General features: G+C 36.1%; 1 long non-coding RNA gene across 3 annotated transcripts; it reads left to right on the top strand.

Annotated features, from left to right (window-relative positions):
* Positions 1–9,921: 9,921 nt before the first annotated feature.
* On the top strand, positions 9,922–12,239 carry LOC9330515. Of its 3 annotated transcripts, none has more exons than XR_002329557.1 (6): positions 9,922–10,138; positions 10,261–10,395; positions 10,824–10,970; positions 11,650–11,758; positions 11,843–11,924; positions 12,010–12,239. It is a non-coding gene; the product is annotated as an uncharacterized LOC9330515 (long non-coding RNA). The 3 variants fall into 3 exon arrangements; XR_002329558.1 differs by having other exon boundaries at positions 9,922–10,150; positions 10,270–10,395; XR_002329556.1 differs by having other exon boundaries at positions 9,922–10,150.
* Positions 12,240–12,720: the final 481 nt, after the last annotated feature.

The raw sequence follows: 12,720 nt of genomic DNA, 5'->3' as shown, positions 1-12,720 counted from the left end.
CATGACAAATATACTCGTATTATGCCCGGCATGTCCGCTGCTGACCATGCAAACGATGCTTTGTTTTTCCTTAAGAGTTCGATCAAAGCTTCTTTTATTTGGCCAGTCAAAGTTGCCCCAATTCGAATTTTCCGATCTGGTTTATCTTCTTCTAATACTACTTCTACTACCACATCCTCTTTTTCCTGCCCACTAGGAAATTTTTGCCTTAGTCCTTCTTTTGCGGGCTTTGTTAATTGCTATTGGATCTTCAAACGGTGGCTAGCTAAGTAACAAGTCCGCGAAGCTTCTTGATCTCCCCGAATCGTTTCCACCCCATTTGTTGTTGGAAATTTGATACATTGATGATATGTAGAGGGGACTGCTTTCATCCGATAAATCCAGGGAGTCCCGAGGATGATGTTGTAAGCTGCGGGCTTATCGAAGACAACGAAGTCCACGATCTTCGATACCTTCTTGGCAAGGACCGGTAGCTTGATTGTTCCGAGAGACATGGCTGACTCGCTTGTGAATGCAACTAACGGAGATGGAGGTCCTACTATGTCTCCTCGGCTGATTCCCATTTTTTCTAGAGTACTTAAAAAGATCAAGTCGACCGAACTGCCAGTATCTATAAGGATCCTTGATACTTCGAAGTTTGCGACATCAAGAGTAATGACTAGAGCATCGTCATGCGGTCTTTCGAGATGCCGCGTTTCTTCTTCGTTAAATGATATTGAAGCACCTTGAAAATCAATTTCTTCACTCAAGCTTGCTTTGAGTAAGACATTTCGTCTATGTTTTTTGATGGAACTTATTGAATCTCCGCAAAATCTGGAACCTCCTAGAATCACATTGATCTTCCCCTTCGAACTCCTTGGTTCTTCCTCGTTGGATAACCTTGGTCTTTTGGAATCTTGATCTTTGGAGTTTTCCTTTGCTTCGTGGTATTCCTTCACAAAATCTTTTATATCGAATTTAGAAAGATCGCCACTAGCCCAAAGCTCTGCGAGGTGCTTTTTAAGAACGCTGCAATCCTTGGTTAAATGTCCGGTTACTTTATGAATATCGCAATATAGACTTTCATCACGGACCCAAGTGTTTGATCTTCCTTTCCCCTGGAATTGCTTCCCGACGGAATTGTTGAAGGGTTGCGACCCAAACTTCCTTGGTCCTTTGCTCTCTCTAGGCTCGAACTTCTTGGTAGGGACGGTGACTGCCGGCTTTTCTTGTTTATTCCGTTTGGCAAAACTTTCTTTTTCGTCTTCTACCTCCATCCAATTGTTTGCGCGGAAGAGTGCATCCTGAATTGTGTCTGGTTTATGAAGTATTAAGTCTTCTTTAAACCTTGAATCATGTCGCAATCCTTTTCGTAGGGCAGATAAAGCTGATTGCTGTGAGATTCTTGGGAGTTTTGACAGCACTCCCTTGAATTTGGTGATGAAAACTCGAAGTGACTCATTAGATCCTTGCGTTAAGTTCCAAAGATCGGCATCCGAAACGCTTTTATCCATAAGGATAGAGTATTGCTTTAAGAACACGGCTGATAATTCGTCGAAATTGCTGATCGAACCCGGTTCTAATTGGGTGAACCACATTAGAGCTTGGCCACATAGATTCTCCGAAAACAGCTTGCAATAGCCGGCGTCCTCATCAGCTTCATCCAATTCAACTCTTCCAGCAGCGATCAGAAAGGCTGCAAGATAGCTTTTTGGATCCTCCAATCCGCTGTAAGGGTCCAATTTGAGTTTCCGGGAATCTTTGATCCTTAAACTTGCAATTCGCGGGATGAAAGGTGTTCGCCTAGCTTCTTCAATGACTCGATTGATGTCTGGCTCCGAACTTGTAGCCTGATGAAATTTTGATTTCATTTCTTTTAATTCCTGGCTAACCTTCCTCATGGTCTCGAACTGGTCGAGGTTCTCCCGCTCGTACTGAGCTGCAAGTTGTTCTTCATCCCCGAGCTGCGTCTCTTCTTCCGACGTCTGAGCTACATTATTAGTAGCACCGGGAGTTGTTTGTCCGCTGGTTTCATTTCGTGCAGCGGAACTTGGCGAGTTGAATATCCCTCTTCGGGTTCCCACCGGGTTTCCTGCACTTAAAGAGCGAACGCGAGTTTGTATATTATTGACGTTTTGACTAAGAGATACCTGGGATGTTTGCAACGTATCGACGGCCTTCTCCACATCCGAGAACTTTTGTGATATGTCCGACATGGTTTGCTGCATAGCTTTGAGGGTTTCGGCCAATAATGTCTCAACGGCGTCTCCTCCGGACATTGTCGCTTATCTCGGAAATGTAGAAAAGAAGAAATCTGACCACTCAAGAATCCTGATCTCCCCACAGACGGCGCCAAAATGTGGATGTTGGATTCACACACTCAAGTATTTTATTAAGTGGGAAAGATTATTCTTGAGAGACAAAAATGAATGTATAAAAACTTGAGAATTGTTACGAAAATTGCTATATATTTCTCTCTTGAGAGGAAATCCCCCTTTTACATGGCCATTGGCCTTTATATTTATACATAGAGAATTGTCATTAAAATGAATAATTAAGTACAATTATTCCCTCTTGAATGTGTCCGTTTTGATTCTTCGACTTTAATGCTCAACGTTTGAATTTGAGTTGACTCTGATCTTCGCGGGCCTCGCCTTTCTGGCCCAAATATCCTTGAACCATCTTACCCATGCCTTCTTCATCGAACTCATGTCGCAATGTAATCACTTCGGATGGTCGAAGTGGTGACAACCACTTCGACCGTCCCTTCGACTCCTGGGTCCGATGGGCTTCATTCTTTATGGGCCTATTATCTTGACTACGTGGCAATCTTTGGTTGGTCTCGTACTTCTGGTGCGGGATCCGACACCAACATAAGCCGTTTCTTGCATATCAGATGATTCGAGTTATATTCACTGTTGATCATTTTTTTGTGTGGTAATATATCAATTTCTAAAAGTATCACTATTAAATTTAGGAAGTTAATTATGAGTATAATTATCATGTATACTCATAATTAACTTAAATTTTGCGGCATACCATGATTTTGCGGTAGAGTAACATAAATTTTGCAACGGTTAAACTTATCATGTATCTGTGGTGAAATTATATTGATATTGGAATGGAAATATTTCCAAGAAAGATGCTCTTTTCTTTTCTTTTCCTTTTTCGTAGTGATTTAGAAATATAATGTTTCCAACATTTCCAGCATGCATGACTGATATGTGTTATGTGGACTGGGTAAAGTCATGCTTTCTATTTTTCGTAATTTCAAGGGGAAAAGCTTGCTTGGTCTTCGAACAAGCTCAACAATCTGATTTCACTGAAATATTCAATTCAAAAAAGATAATGTGTAATATATGTCAAGTGTAGTTATCAATATATAATAATCCATAAAATCCAAAAATTCATACTTCCATGGAATTTCAACTATTCAATCTATCACTTGGTTCTCATTTTAGATTTGACCGTATAATAGAAACACTTTATTCTTCTTGAAATGTTAATCAACAAGAAAATTTCCAATTATTTGCCGGTAGTTTGAAATTGCGAATACTTGTATTCGTAAGTCAGAAAATATATAGGTTAATGTTGTAAGCTTATATATTAATGGTCAACGGAAATATGGAGCTTATTGAAAGAAAAAAGAAAAAAAAAAAAAGATATGGGGCTATTTACCTAACTGAAAGGACAATTTATCATTTTTGTATCATTACACTTCCAGAGTTTTTTTTTTTTGGCCAATATAATCTCTTTTGTTACTACTCCAAATGTTATTGAACAATTTTCTTGAATATATTGCTATGATCAATAGTTCTCATTAATTATCTATAAAGCCAAAAGAAAGTGCAATTTTGTTTTTGTAGTAGCATGACTGGTGTATAGACTGGGTAAATAACGTGCTTTCTATTTTTCGAAATTTCACGGTAAAGCTTGCTTGGTCTTCAAATACTCTAATGTATATATACATTCTAATGAAATATACAATCCATAAATCTTTAAAGTCTTATTTCCATGAAATTTCAACTATTCAATCGATTACTAGGATCTCATTTATATTTGACTGTATAATATATACATTTATTTTTCTTGTAAAGTTAAGCAACAGGAAAAATTCCATTTAGAGCTAGTAGATTGAAGTTTCAACTGTAATTACGTTGTAAGCTTATATTAAAAGTCAACGGATACTTAGACCTATTTATATATGAATGGACAATATTTCATAGTTGCATCATTACATTTTCAGAAAAATTTAAAGACAAAAAGTTCATAAGTATCATTGATTCATTGCCATTATAATTAATCCTTTGTTACTAGGCCATCGCGATGGGTCTTCTCTTGTGTTACATGTGCCGCAAGGAGGAGGAGCCGATGTCATCACCTCCGAGAGATGATGCCAAAAAAGGAGAGACGGCGGGAACAAAAGATGGAGGTCTTGTTGTCATGTCGTCTTCGGGAAAAAGTAAGACCAAAGGCTGTTGTTGTGGCGGAGGAGATGGTCGTAGTCCTTTTAGAGGTGGAGGTGGAGGTTGCGGCGGCGGCGGTTGTGGAGGTGGTGGGGGGTGTGGAGGTGGCGGGTAGAAATTGGGGGGGGTTGGGGGGGGGGGGTTCTGTATAGTTATTAATGTCATTGTAATGATTGTGTGTGTGAATTTTTTTTCTTCATCTTGTGCGTGTGATTTAGTGCATGTGAGATTCGAATGTGTATATATACTAGGACATGACCGAGGCTTAATTTTTCATTTTATTTTTATAAACTATTGATTTATATATTTGTTTTTACATTTTATTTGTACCGTAACATATGTTTGATTCTGTACGGTTTCTAATAAGATGTAAGTTTGTTATATTCTAAGTGTAATATTATTTTGTTTTTATACGGTGAAACTACATTTGTTTTCTATAATTTGTGATTTTTAAAATTTTATGATCATGTATTATATAAATATTTTTGGTTATGACCCGCGGTACACCGCGACTTAAAATATTTAATTAATTTTATAATTTTATTTTAAACGGATGAATTTGTTGTATTTATTTTGTATATTGTTATTTGAGCTTTTTTATATGTAAATTTTTCAAAAATCTAGGATTTAACCGGGACAATATTTTATCTTTATATATAATATTGTTAGATATTGGTATTTTGTTATTTAGTATTAAAGTTTTTTTTTTTTTGACATCTTTAGATCGACAAGGCTCAATTCATAACCAATCCTTACTACGCGGGGTAACGCGATTTAGTGGAGTCGAACTCCGGTGGAGAAAGCGGAGTCAAGTGTACTTAACCACTTGACTAAAGGCACATCCCCATTTAGTATTAAAGTTATATGAGTTAAATATTTGGTATTTTTAAATTTAACATGTATAACATATGTAATTGAATAACTTAGTATTGCAATTACACATTGGGACGGAGATTGAGACTTATAAAAACTTATTATATATATAAATTTTATCTAGTATTAAAGTTATATGATTATATTTTTTGGTTTTTAGGATGTAACCCATAAAACAGATATAATCTAGTAACTCAATTACACATTTAGAGATTGATATGTGGGACATTAGTGAAATCATAATTTATATATAAAATTCACATTTGCAGAATTTAGTAAATTGACCCGTGAAACATTAGTGAAATCAGAAGCAGGAGCTCTTAAAAATTCTTTTTCTTTTCTTTTTGATGAAATTAAAATAAGATAAATATTTATTGATAATTTTATGATATATAATTTAAAAAATCGTAAATATTATATGATGTTGATGTGTGGTATATAATGGATACAATAGGATATTATGTTAGTCAACTAAAACATTAGAAATCGTAATTAAATTTTGTTTTATTATGTTAACTTGTAACACATTTTATCTAGTATTAAAGTTATATGATTATATTTGTTGGCCTCCAAATATCTTCTCTATTTGTGGGATCTCAATCTGTTGATGATTCTTGCAAATTATTTGAGTTTAAATGTTCCAACATATCTTCATGTTGTTGTTTTGCTATTGCTGGTGAAAACAGATGATTCTACCAACGATTTATTATTGGCGGTCTCCCCCCGACTTAGATCTTGCTTGTCTTCAAGGAAAGCAGAAATCCTTATCAAGAGAAGAAGTTTGAAAACACGAGAACTCACATTTTCTCCGGGATCATGATCTTATCAATTGTCTGCAAACCACTATCACAAAACTCATCAAACCGTACTAGACTGTACTTCGCCATTACCGTAGCAACAAAATTAAGTCCCGAGATCTAAAAGAACTTTCAGAGTCAGATAACTTAACCATTTAACATTCATTAACAAAGGCGTGTATTCTCACTAAGGGGATATCAAACACGTTATGGGCTAGGTGAAAGGGCTATTATTTGGTTACTCAAGTGTTTCGGGTTCTCAAACAATATAGAACAGATGCATGTCATTATGCGAAATCACAGTGAGACACAAACCAATTAGGAGGTACATAGCTTCCCTTAAGCTCAGATCAAACTAACCAACATACCACCCCAGTCAAAACAATGAGTACCCTTGATGCTTATCAGCGTAACTAATATCAACTCGACATTTTCGGTTCTATTCATTCTCCTTTCCCGTTTATTCTTTTCATTTCCGTTTTTTTTTTTTTTTGACGGGAGAGTGGAACCGGTGTCTCACAAAATCTGCACCAAGAGAAACCGCAGACGATAACATCATATCCCATGAATACAACCTCTAAACCATAGTGGCTCAATCTCATCACATATCAACAACCAGTAAACTACAAATCACTATCCTAACAGAAGAAAAGCTATGTCGGTCCGTATACTCCGTAGTTTTTGCACATGGATACATATCATGATGGTTATATAAGAATGCATGAGGTTTCAAACAATGGGTGGGGGAAGAGGTGTGGTACTAGACTAAAAATGAGTCTAGCCATTCAGAGTTAGCAAAGAGTGGTAAAAAATGATGCAAACAAAACTCTGAATGTACGATCCATTACATGATTCTCAAGCCCCTAAGTGAGATAAATTAAGTCCAGATTAAGTTCAAGTATATAAGATAAAGCTCAATTCATCCGAATTTCAAATAAATAGGGACTACTATAGAGTGATCAAGTCATGGATTTTCCTGAACTTCCAAGTTATCGAATAATGCTAAAATGGTCTCAAGGCAATGAAATCAAGCAAGGTGCAATTCCCCAAGAAAAGATCATAGTTCTCAAACAGATTTTGACTCAATAAAAGACACAATTTTTGACTCGATAAAAACGAACTGACTGACTCAAACGAAAACATCAAAAGAAATAACCAAAGCAAACTCGATTAGTAGTCAAATGACAACCTCCCCCCGACTTGCTTCACACCGACTCGGTGTGAAAACAATTCGAAGAAATGATGCCATACACACTCAAAAGAAAAAAAATGAAAATGCGAAAAAGAAAAAGAGAAAACTTACTTGGGATACATTATGGGTTGCCTCCCACCAAACACTTATTTTAGGTCGTAAGCTTGACCGCTTAACACAATTATTAATCATAAGAATCAAAAGGTTGAGCCAATGGACCTCTTGTCCTTCTCCTGTTAGTGCAAGAAATGAGATGTGCCAAGTAACACATAATTATCCATGGTAAAGAGATAAAATTCACATCAAGAAAAATTACTACAAATGTAGCATATACTTTGAAATATTCCTTGATGGTTGAATGCTCATGAGGATCAAATGCATTTGGAGGAAAAATAAAGTCAATTTCTGGCTTACATGATGTTTGAACAAAATAATCAACTTCATCCCCATTGATCTCATATAGCACAATATCTCCATCCATATAATCAACCTCAGGATCGTCATTCTCATGCAAAATTTTATCAATATCAAGCACAACTCCTAGGAAAGATTCATCAAGAAGAGATCTAGATATTTCAGGCATTGAAAACTTAAACTCGAGATCATGAACATTCATTGCATTCAATATCAAAACATATTTCATGGTAATCCCTAGCAAGTTTTGCTGCTCTTAAAGTATCTAGTCGTCGAGACTCGCTTATCAAATCATAACATTCATCAATGATCATGGAAGTATGCAAATTAGAAGTCACATCTTCAATGCATGACAACTGAATATCCTCAACATCATGAATTTCAAGGGTTGAAACGCATGTACCTTCTAATTCGCTTGGTGGAACCCAATATATTACCTTTTCAAGCGCACGGGCTTCTTGTTCTTCATAGAATGTGACTTCTCTTCCTTCACATGCTGCCCGGTGTGATAAGAGATTACACCGGATCAAGATCGCTAAATCACTCCTAACAAATGTCGGATGTTCGTTGTGAAGTTCATCCAACTTCACTCTTTGTTTCGGTGTAAGAACACTCTCATCAAACGGTGGCTCCACATATAATTCATCATCTTCTTCTTGCGGCCAATCATTGTATTCCATGGCATAAAAAAACAAATGAAAATTAGTAATTAATAAAAATGCTCTAAACTAAAAACTAATCCTAAATCCTTAGGTAACGCAATTGGTCCCCGGCAACGGCGCCAACTTGATTGCTCGAGTAATTACCCGATACACTTACCCGCAAGGCAGTATATACGGAGTCGATCCACAAGAACAAATGGTACACTAAAGACTTCCGAGACTCGTTCTTAGCTAAAGCGAAGAGTTGTTTTGTTTGAGTTTTCAGATTTTTAAAATAAAATACAAATAAATTAAACGATTTAACTTTCAAGATTTAAAAGACATTGGACATTAGGGTGTTTCAGAGATCAATGAACAATGGAAACACGAGACAAGAAATTCAACAATTAAGTACCGTTTTTGAACATGAACACATTTAGTATAATTCTCTTTCAAGACATTAATCCCTAAATTTGACTACTCGATTACTAAACTTTCGCTTGTAATTTCCTAATCAAATTCGCATTATCAAACAAGTTCATTTAGTTCACAATGCGTCCTAACTTCAACTTTCGTTGGCTAGAAATACATTGCTCAATTCACATTCTTTCAGGCATTCTATCGAACACTTTTGATGCATAGAAAAACCTAGAATCTACAACAGGGTGATCAATCTTATTCTAACATTAAGAACATGTGAATCAAAGAACCTAGAGAATGAGAATTCCTAATAACAATCAATCCATTAATCCATTGAATCCCCTAATTAGAACCCTAAAACCCAATTAAAAGATTACTCACACATAATGCAAAGAATAACACAATTAGGTAAAGAAGAAAACATAATGAAATTGTAGAAATAACAAGAAAGGGTTTAGAAATCTTCTCCAAGTGTCAAGAGGATGGATTCCTTTGCCCAAAGTTGTTTACAAACCAAAGAGAAAAGTTTAGAACTGAAAAATATCAAAGATCATGTGTAAAGAGTCGAGCATAGGGTTTTAAAACAATAGGAAACGAGCCGGGTCGGATCTGGAGTGAATCAGATCAAATCTGGGCCAAAAATACGTCTGGAAAAGGGATCGATCGATCCAAAGGAGGATCGATCGATCCCGCGTCACTGGAAACTGCTTCTCGTCTGTCAGAGGGATGGGATCGATCGATCCACTGGTCTCCAACTCCGCAACTGCTTCCACTACAAGAAAACATAGGTCTTTCCTACTAAATTCCCTACCAAATATTTGGTAGGAATAATTTCCTACCAAATTCCTACGCATTTGTTATGAAATATATATTTCGTAGGAAATTCGAATGAAATTTGCTACGACAAAATTCGTAAGAAGTTCGTAGGAAATTTCTTACGAAAATTTTACGAAAACAAATGTCGTAAGAATTTTGGTAAGAAATTAGAAGAAAAGCCATAGGAAAAAATTTGGTAAAAAATTCGAAAGTATATTTCTTTTCAATTTCTTACGAACAGATTTTCGTAGGAAATTGCAATTTCAATAGGAAGGAAAGTTACGAGGAAATATTAAACAGAAACAAATAACTAAATAAGTACTCACTTGTTTCTCTCTCTTCCCCCCCTCTATCTCTATCTCTTTCACGCGTTTCACTTCAAAGACGCGATCTGGAGTTTAATCGGAACCAATCGGACGAGTCTCCGATGTAGATACGAAGAAGATTACTTCAATTGAGATTGAGAGGCATAGAGAGAGATTTGATTATTCGATCGAATTAAGCTTGGTCTGCTGCCGCCACTGCCCCTTTTGCGTCTAGGTTTCTCTTCGGGTTTGGATTTGGATTTTTAAAATTTGGATTTTTTGTGTTCTTCGTTTGAATTCGAATCTGCTTTGGTGATTACTTGTCTTAATTTGATTTCAATTTTGTTTGATTCGAAGAATGGTTAGTGGATCGGAAGAGAATTTCGGCGGACTGGAGGAAGAGGGTGGCTGCGATCAGAGTCAAAATCTTAAAAGAGTTCTCTGCTTTGCCTAAGGAGATCGATCCATTCTTTCAAACCCTAGATCCTGAAGGTTAAATTTTTTCAAATTTTGTCTCTTATCAATTTTGCCAATTTTCAAGCCTTAATACGATTTGATTACTCTGTTTTCTGATTTTGTTCTGGATTAGGGTTAGTTCATAATTGATCGTCTTCTATTGCTCTATTGAATAAGAAAGGTTGCAGATTTATAGTTTTAATCCAAGGCTATATCAGTTACTAGTAAAGATCATATTTTGCAATCCAGTTACTAGTAAAGATCGTGTTGGTTTTTACGATCTCTGTTTTTATTCTATATAGATCTTTTGATAGATTTCATTCATGTGTCTTGTCAATACTCTCGGTGATTAGCACTTCCTAGAGAACTAGTTTAATTGGTTGTGTTACGATACTTTTGCTTCCACAACATCCAAAATGTGAGGGAATTTTCCATTTACTTGTGTTTGGTTTTGTGCTGTGTAGGTGGAGAACATGGTTCACTATCTATCTGAGTTGGGTATGGTGCATCTTGACACTACACTTTTCTATCTTTCTTTGTGGGCTGCAGCGACAATCTACACTGTGAGATGCTGCTTGGACAAGAGCCCTCCTTGGACTGATGCTCTAGAGGTCTCTTTCCTCAACTCTCCTCTTTTTGGGCTTACTTTTTTTTTTTTTGAATCCATGCTTGATCTTAATTCGTACATGATGAACGGATCTTAGTGAGCTTATATCTCTTGTTTCCCGATTTTTAAGCGATTGCTTTGTTAGCTTCAACATGATTCTCAAGTTTATGTGAAGAGTTTTGGCCATTTTAGTCTTTGGTTTTGGATTCTCAAGTTGTCGTTGGTTTGTGTGTTTGTGAATGTTGTTTATTGATAGAAGGACTAATGGGTTTATATAAAGAAACATTGCAGAATTTGGTTTAAGGTGATGAAAAAGGGATGGAGTTGTTACTATATGAGTGTGCTTAAGCTCTCTCTCAATCGTTTGGGTCTAGAATGTAAAGGATATAAAAATTGGTTTCAATCTGTTCGCTTCAAGCTTTATAGATATAAAGAATATATAGATAATTTGAATTTATTCATGTATTGAAGTAGTTGTCTTTTTGACTTTGGAATTATGATCTAGTTACGTGAATATGAACTTCTTGCTTTGGAAGTTACGTACGTGTACGTGGAGTCTCTGTTTTTAATTGCGTTGGCTTGTTCTGTAATTCTAAAACTTTACTTGGATAGTTCACTTGGAGAATTCTCAGAATTGAAAAATCATTTCTTGCAGTGTGTTCCTAATGTATTTTGGTACACAGGTAGTTGATGTTAATAATGTGTGTAGGAGGGTCACAGTCTAGTTGATCCTGTAAGAGGGTCACAGTCTAGTTGATCTTGACTTCGAAAACGGGACTGCAGTTCTTGCTAGTAAGTTTACCATCTTTTATGACAGAAATACTTATACTTTGAGAATGTATAAAACTAACAGTCTTCTTTATTTTGTGTTCATAGTTTGCCTCCGGATTCAAGTGAACAAAGAGATCAAACAAGAGGCATCGTTTGGAAGCTTTTGTCTAGCCATCTAGAGGAAAAAGTAAGGGCCAGACACTAGATTTATTTTTTCTGAAGGGTTTTGAGTGTTTAACTAGAGATGAGTTTGTTTTTTTGTGTTTTCGCAGCTTGTCGCAGCTGAGATTTTCTTTGTGAAGTTGAACCACCGGGTTATCCGACAGTCCAGAATAAGACGACGAACTCTGGCGAAAACGACGAACACGAGCGTAGATGACGATGACGACGAGACTCAAGAGTAGATCGATTAGGATTTGGATCTTTATATTAGAATGACTTTACAATAAATTTTAATTTGTATAAAGTTTAATTTTAAGTTTCTTTTGAATTTTAAATTTAATTTTTTCAAAAAACCAAAATTTGCAACAAATAAATAAATATATATTTTATTAAAATTGGGTCTGAAATTTCGAAGGATAATGGTAGGAATTTGGTAGGAGGCGAATCGTAGGAAACTGGTAAGATAATTTTGGTAGGTAATTGGTAAGATATATTTCGTAGGAAAGTTGAAGGACTCAATTTCCTACGAAAATTTGGTAGGAAAATGGTGAAAGAGGTCCTATTAATTTCCTACGAAATTTCCTACGTGATTTCCTACTACGAACCCTTTTCGTAGGAAATTCCTAACGAATTTCCTACCAAATTATATTTCCTACGGGCGATTCCCTTCAAATATTTTTCGTAGGAAATTGGTAGGAAACGTCTATTTCCTACCAATATCCTACGATTTTGGCCGTAGGAAAACGCTGCATTTCTTGTAGTGTTCAAATGCTCGTTAGAATAACCTGTCTTCACTAATTCGGGTATAACTCTTGAATGCA

This window comes from Arabidopsis lyrata (genome assembly GCF_000004255.2).
Source record: "Arabidopsis lyrata subsp. lyrata unplaced genomic scaffold ARALYscaffold_1, whole genome shotgun sequence".
Taxonomy (NCBI): Eukaryota; Viridiplantae; Streptophyta; class Magnoliopsida; order Brassicales; family Brassicaceae; genus Arabidopsis; species Arabidopsis lyrata.
The sequence above is the reverse complement of the archived record's forward strand: the minus strand, read 5'-3'. Positions and strand labels throughout refer to the sequence as shown.